The sequence below is a fragment of the Octopus bimaculoides genome, chromosome 15 (assembly GCF_046866305.1).
Source record: "Octopus bimaculoides isolate indiv1 chromosome 15, ASM4686630v1, whole genome shotgun sequence".
Classification (NCBI taxonomy): Eukaryota; Metazoa; Mollusca; class Cephalopoda; order Octopoda; family Octopodidae; genus Octopus; species Octopus bimaculoides.
The window spans coordinates 41,974,462-41,981,961 of record NC_142942.1 but is presented as its reverse complement, the minus strand read 5'-3'; the positions used below and the strand labels follow the sequence as shown (position 1 = coordinate 41,981,961).

Below are 7,500 nucleotides of genomic sequence, written 5' to 3'. Positions count from 1 at the left end.
CCCACCCCATCACTACCGGGTCCAGTCTTCACATGCATTGAGAGATATGCCTTAATATGTTAATTAACGTATAGCAGGGAACCTGGCAGGTGCTACTACTCTGGGTCAGAGTAGAGAAAGGAACAATAGCGGTTAAAGTTTGTGTGGGCAGGGGAGTCCACAACCCTAAACAGAAAACTTGGAACTCCCGATTCAGGACTCCAGTACCTGATGCAGTTGAAGTCATACCAAGGACACACACACACACACGTACATACATACATACATACATACATACATACATACATACATACATACATACATAATTACATACATACACGGAACCGGTTTTCAGGATGTTAGATTTGTTCAAATTTGGCCCTGCGCCAAGAGAGAGCTCCGTGTACAACGCTCGAGCGGAGAACGCAATGATGAATTTTTAGCATATCATTGTAGTTAATGGTGGAAGTTCAAGCCCTCAACGCTTTGAGAGGGGGTGGCTGGGGCTGGTAGACTACACGAAGAAGGGCCAGTCCCAGGAAGTTGTCGAGGGGAGGGCACAAGGTCAGAAGGAAATGCAATTCCAGGAGAAAAGGGTGTAATAACATTATTTAGAAGGACACACTTCTTTTCTTGAGGGAAGCACGTACCCCTCGGGCCCGCCACTCTTGGGTCCGCCCCTGCGACGTATAAATGATCAATCTAAGTTTTTGTAGAGTTGAGGGCCCCGCACTTCCTAGCGCCAGCCCTGCATACATACACACACATACATACATACATACATACATACATACATACATACATAGGCGAAGGAGTGGCTGTGTGGTAAGTAGCTTGCTTACCAACCACATGGTTCTGGGTTCAGTCCCACTGCGTGGCATCTTAGGCAGGTGTCTTCTACTATAGCCTCGGGCCGACCAAAGCTTTGTGAGCGGATTTGGTAGACAGAAACTGAAAGAAGCCCGTCATATATATGTATATATATATGTGTGTGTGTGTTTGCGTGTCTGTGTTTGTCCCCCCAACATCGCTTGACAACCGATGCTGGTGTGTTTACGTCCCCGTAACTTAGCGGTTCGGCAAAAAGAGACCGATAGAATAAGTACTAGGCTTACAAAGAATAAGTCCCGGGGTCGATTTGCTCGATTAAAGGCGGTGCTCCAGCATGGCCGCAGCCAAATAAAAATCTGCAAGGCTTCCTAAGATTTAAAGAATGGTGAACAAAACAAGATGCTTTCTCTCACACGCTTACTAACAAAGTGACTGATTAAAATTTATTCTAAATTATAAAGAGAACACACGTAATTATACATGTGTGTGTGTATATATATATATATATATATATATATATATATATATATACATATATGCAGCACAGAATTTTGTCAGTGAACAGGTCGCGGTCTCAAAGCGACGAAAATATTTTGACAAATCAAATTTAAATGTTGAAGTGAATCTAACGTTCTTTGTGTGTTATTTTAAATGACTTTTAAACACCTTCCACGCTGCAATCATATATATATATATATATATATATATATATATAAGTGCATCCGTACAGACAAGCATATACACAATAGGCAGGTAAACAAATGGAACTAATTAACACTCAACACACATAGCGGAAGCTATAAGGATTAATTAATTAATTAACATGTCTTAGCTCCTCTTTCGACGTTTCCGGTCTAAGTTCGACCTTAAGCATGTGAGGGGGAGCTACATGCTGTTATATCATCTATGGGAAGTGTTTACACACACACACACACACACACACACATAAGCACTGCCAAATCATATGTAAAAGCAAAAACACTTATTCATACGACTTATTCATACATGTGCACAAACACACACACACACACACACACACACTATTTTATCACAACACAACAGTATTTCAAATCTTGTATGTATGTAACCGCCAAACCTTTCATAAATATATTTACTTAACAGTGAAGTGTGTATGTATTGTTGTGAGGCAGACACGTGAGTGTGAAATAAGTGTAATCTGGGAGGTAGAAAAGAGAGAGGTGTGAAGCGGAGGAGGAGGAGGGGGAGGAAGAAGAAGAAGAAGAAAAAGAAGAAGAAAAAGAAGAAGAAGAAGAAGAAGAAGAAGAAGAAGAAGAAGAAGAAGAAGAAGAAGAAGAAGAAGAAGAAGAAACAGAGGAAGATGAAATACCAACGGGTGTGAATCCACTGGGATTCGATCTCTTATATGTACATCGATTCTTCAACACCTGTTTGACATTTATTTCATTGCTGACCGAGAAAACTTCTGCCCTAAATGTCACATTTTTCTCTTAAGTCACATGCCATAAAAGTTATTCCAACGTTTGTTTTACGATTTACCGACGCTCAACGCCTTAGTTTTTACTACATGCCGACGCTAAACGTCAATAGTTTCTTCACAATAGCCATTTATTTAGCTTTGCTATATAATCATTATGCAACATATTATATATAACGATATATTGTATGCTGCTTTCAATATACGTACGACATAAGATACTGTGTGTGTGTGTGTATGTGTGTATATAAATATATATACACGCGCACACACACACACACACACACACACACAGAATATTGATTTCAAATTTTGGCACGAAAGCAGCAATTTCGGGAGTGGGGGGGGGGAAGGGGATGAGTCGATTACATCGGCAACAATGTTCAACTGGTACTTATTTTATCGATCCTAACAAGATGAAAGGCGAAGTCGATCTCGGCAATATTTGAACTCAGAAATAAATGTAAAACCAGACGAAATGCCGCTAAGCATTTTGCCCGGCGTGCTTAACGAGTCTGTCAGCTCGCCACCTTCAAACACACACACACACACACAGAATATTACTATACAATATCTGTATACATGTGTTAACAATAATCTACATTCATATAGCTATTTACCTACCTGTTAGTAAATATGTCAATCTAAAGTGTTTCTGTTGTACGTTATCTGTTTATTTGTCTGTCTGTCTACCTGCCTGTTTGCCTGTCTGTCTGTGTATCTTTCTATATACCTATCCACCTGTCAATGTACCTGCCTCTTTACTTTAATTATCCATCTTTCTAATCTACCCATTTGTTTACCGATCGATCTATCTATCTATCTATCAATCAATCAATCAATCAATCAATCATTCAATCAATCTATCTATCTATCTGTCTATCTATCTATCTACCTACCTACCTACCTGTCTGTCTATCTACCTACCTACCTACCTACCTACCTACCTACCTACTTATATATCTATCTATCTATCTATCCACATATACGTGTGTGTTTATATATACGCATGAACAAACACATATTCACCAAACATTTATACAAACACGTGTGTATATATATATATATATATATATATATATATATATATATATATATACACGTAGGTATCTGTAAACCTGTTAGTATAAATCCGTCTGTGTGTCTGTCTGTTTACAAAATCCAGTAAAAATGGTCGATTAATGTTGAGGTTCTTGAGATCAAGACCAGAGTGATCACTAGTATCATCAACCTTGTCTCCCACCCAGCCAGCATGATAGGGTTCGTTAATTAACAGTCCCCTAATGACAAACACACCTACACACATTCACTCATACACAAAGGCACACCCACTCACACATACACATTGACACAAACACACATACTCACGCATACACACGCACGCAGATCTGGTAACTTCACGAGTTGTTTAACCCAGGGGTTTTCAAACTTTTTGACTTGCGGACCCCTTTATATTCCAGGCTTTACCTTAGGGACCCCCTTATAAATACTTATGAAATTTACACATAAATATTTGCTTAAAATAACATATATTTTTACATTTATTTACTTAACAGTATTTAACAAATAGGTTTATTGTCAATTAAAAGATTTCGATTAAAAAACATATATAAAATCAAATTGCCTATAAAAAGTATTTGCAGTCCACGGACCCCCTGTCTTGTCCTTGCGTACCCCCTGTGGTCCGCGGACAACAGTTTGAAAACCCCTGGTTTAACCACATGTTAATCCTGATCGAGCAGACCCAGAGTCAAACACATTCCAGTCGTGACCATCCTGTCTTTTTTTGGTGTTTATAGAATTTCACTCATACTATAAGACACAGCGGTAGGATTTCAGAGCACTTGGGGTAGGGTTACTTTTAAAGGGGCACCACTTTTGGGTCTGCTGTAGGCAATATGTGATTTTTTGTGGGGTCCGGGGGCGGCAAACGGAAGGGCCGCCCTGGGTAACACACACTCTAGCTATGCTTGAGGGAGATGTGACTATTGTTTCTAGACGGTGGAATAACCACATACAGGCTGCTTCCAGTTGTTAAGGAAATTTGTCAACAAACTACAGTTCAACAGCATGGCTTTGGAAGTGTGTTGTGGCGGGGTGTATGTGTGTGTGAGCGTTTGCATGTGTGTGGGCACATACATGTGCAATTCATATAGATACACATATGCGTATACATGTACGCATGCATATGCATGCATGCGTATTATGTAGACTTACGTATATATGTGTGGGTATGTATGCATATATATATATACACATGCACACATACACACATACGCACGCGCGCAATTGCATGTGCACATTCGTACATACATAATACGTATATAACTACATATAATGTACTGGTAACATATTGATATTAATAATATGGACTGTGAGTGTTGTGTGATTAAAACATATTCCACATGTGCATGTACATATGTATATACATACATACATACATACATAAAGAGATAGATAGAAATTGATACATATATACACACACACACACCTAGACACATGTTTACATTTATATATTACATATACGTATATATTCATACATTATATATTACATATACATATGTATGTGTGCAATATATACATAACTATATATATGTATACATATAAATGCATGTTTACATAAACATACATACATACATACACACATACACATATACATACATAAATACATACATACATACATACGACTTTGCCTTTCATCCTTTCGGGGGTCGATTAAATAAGTACCAGTTACGCACTGGGGTCGATGTAATCGACTTAATCCGTTTGTCTGTCCTTGTTTGTCCCCTCTGTGTGTAGCCCCTTGTGGGCAGTAAAGAAATAACATACATACATACATACATACATACATACATACATACATACATAAAGACGACTATTTAGAAAATAGTCACAACACAGCTTGGAACACCATTCAAAATAACAACACTATCAACAACAACAACAACAACGACGACGACTAGCAAACAGCAGTAAATTGCGTGGATTCGTATCTGACGAACCGAATGTTCCCAGCTACAATGAAAGAAGGTGCCAAAGAATGACATAACTTCCTATTTCTTCTTCAGATCATTTTTTGAAAAAAATTTGGCCCAAGGTTACACGTTTGTGAGGGCAGGGTGTGTCAAACGGGTACTTTCGTTTTGTACACCCATACCAAAACACAAACACACACACATTATCACACACATTAACACACACACAATCACAATTACACACACACAATCACAATTACACACACACATACGAAGTCGTTACGTAATTCTATATGTATTATCAGTGAATGCGGGACGAAGTTTGTTTTTTGTTTTTTTTTTGGCAATCTCTAACTCACAACTGAGTTTCGTTCCTCAGCCGAAAATATTTCGCTCTAATTTCTCAAACCAAAAGGGACAATTCTTCCAGAAAAGTATTTCGTTCCATTCAATGTTAATTTACCATTCCCATATAAACTTTTCGCCTTACAAACAACTTGAGGAAATCTTCATCGTAATTAACAGTGGCAGTAGTCGTAGTAGTAGTAGCAGTAGTAGTGGTAGTAGCAGTAGTAGTAGTAGTAGTAGTAGTAGTAGTAGTAGTAGTAGTAGTAGTAGTAGTAGTAGACGTATTTGTTTTTGGTGTTTAGTAGTAGTTGTAATAGTAGCATTTATCAGCTGTATTAATAATAGATGCGAATGTCGGTCACTTACCTTCGAAAACGGTAAAATAAAGTTCCTCTTGTTCTGATGTTTAAATTCGCCCCCCTCCTCGTAGACATTTCACCTGAGTTTAAATTGTAAACCACTTCCATCGGCAGTCAACTCTACGATCTAACATTAACCTACACAGACACACTCGCACGCATAATCACATTCACACGTTCCGCCACACTGCACACACACACACACAGACACACACAGACACACACACACCACCACCATACATTATATATATATAACAACATATATTCGTACTCCGTTACAATAGTACTCCCTCTCTCTTTTCCTCTTTTCTTAGTCTCTACCTCTCGCTTTCCCTCTCTCTCTCTCTCTCTCTCTCTCTCTCTCTCTCTCTCAGCTAGGTAGTTAACTAGATCATTTGTTGTTCACTCTCTCTCTCCCTCTGCTCACTCTTACAGATATACATAAAATATACACACATAAACGTACATACACACTTACACACATGTGTGTAGGTAGACAGATAGATAGAAAAATAGATAGACAGAGAGAGAGGCAAGCAGACAGACTAATAGACAGACAGGCACATCAGTTTTTAATACCGAGAAAGTTCAATGGTGTCGACCACACCTCCCTTCACTAAATTCTCTTCTCTTCGTTTCTGTTTTAATGGGACAAACTTTATCCTACAATTAATAATGACCTTGCTCTCTCTTTCTTTCTCTCTCTCTTTCTCTTTATCTATCTATCTATCTATCTATATATATATATATATATATATATATATATATATCTGTCTGTCTGTCTATCTATCTATCTATCTATCTATCTATCTATCTATCTATCTATCTATTTCTATCTCTGTCTATCTATCTATCTATCTATCTATCTATCTATCTATCTATCTATCTATCTATCTATCTCTGTCTATCTCTGTCTATCTATCTATCTATCTATCTATCTATCTATCTATCCTTTCTATATATTTATTTATTTATCTCTACCTTTCTTCTTCACTCTCTCTTTCTCCACCACCCACAGTCAAAATAATATAAAAGTTATTTTAAAAGAATAACAGACGAAAACAGTCAATTTATCTCTGAAATAAGTTTGATTCACATATGCTCCAGCACACTTATATACTAACTAAATAGGATCGTATGTACTAGATGAATGTGTGTCTGCGTATATGTATGTATGTATGTATATAGTATACACGAGAGAGTGCTGAAAAGTTTCTGGCTTTGGGTAAAAGAAACTACAGGACGAGCAGTTAATTATGATTTTATTCAACTTATTCCCCTCTCAGTTTCACACAATTACTGCAGTGGTCCTTCAGTTTTTCTAAGCCCTGTAAAAGAACTCGGAAGGTTGGGCCACCGACCAGGTCTTTTCGCGGTGGCTGTGTGCTAATAAGCTTTCTTCCCGACCACATATAGTACCGGGTTCAGACCCACTGCGTTGCACCTTGGGCAAGTGTATTCTATTGTAGCCTTGGGCCAACCGAAGCCTTGTGAGTGGGTTTGGTAGACGAAAACTGAAAGAAGCCTTTCGTATATACATACATACATACAT

At 38.1% G+C, this 7,500-nt stretch overlaps 1 protein-coding gene across 2 annotated transcripts in view; it reads right to left on the bottom strand.

Annotated features, from left to right (window-relative positions):
- Window positions 1-6,345, bottom strand: part of LOC106884496 (S phase cyclin A-associated protein in the endoplasmic reticulum) — a 277,529-nt gene extending 271,184 nt beyond the window's left edge. For both annotated transcript variants that reach the window (XM_089363778.1, XM_089363782.1), the window contains exon 1: window positions 5,956-6,345. The gene's annotated coding sequence lies outside the window, so the exon portion shown is untranslated. The remainder of the gene's footprint in view (window positions 1-5,955) is intronic.
- Between the last annotated feature and the right edge of the window lie 1,155 nt (window positions 6,346-7,500).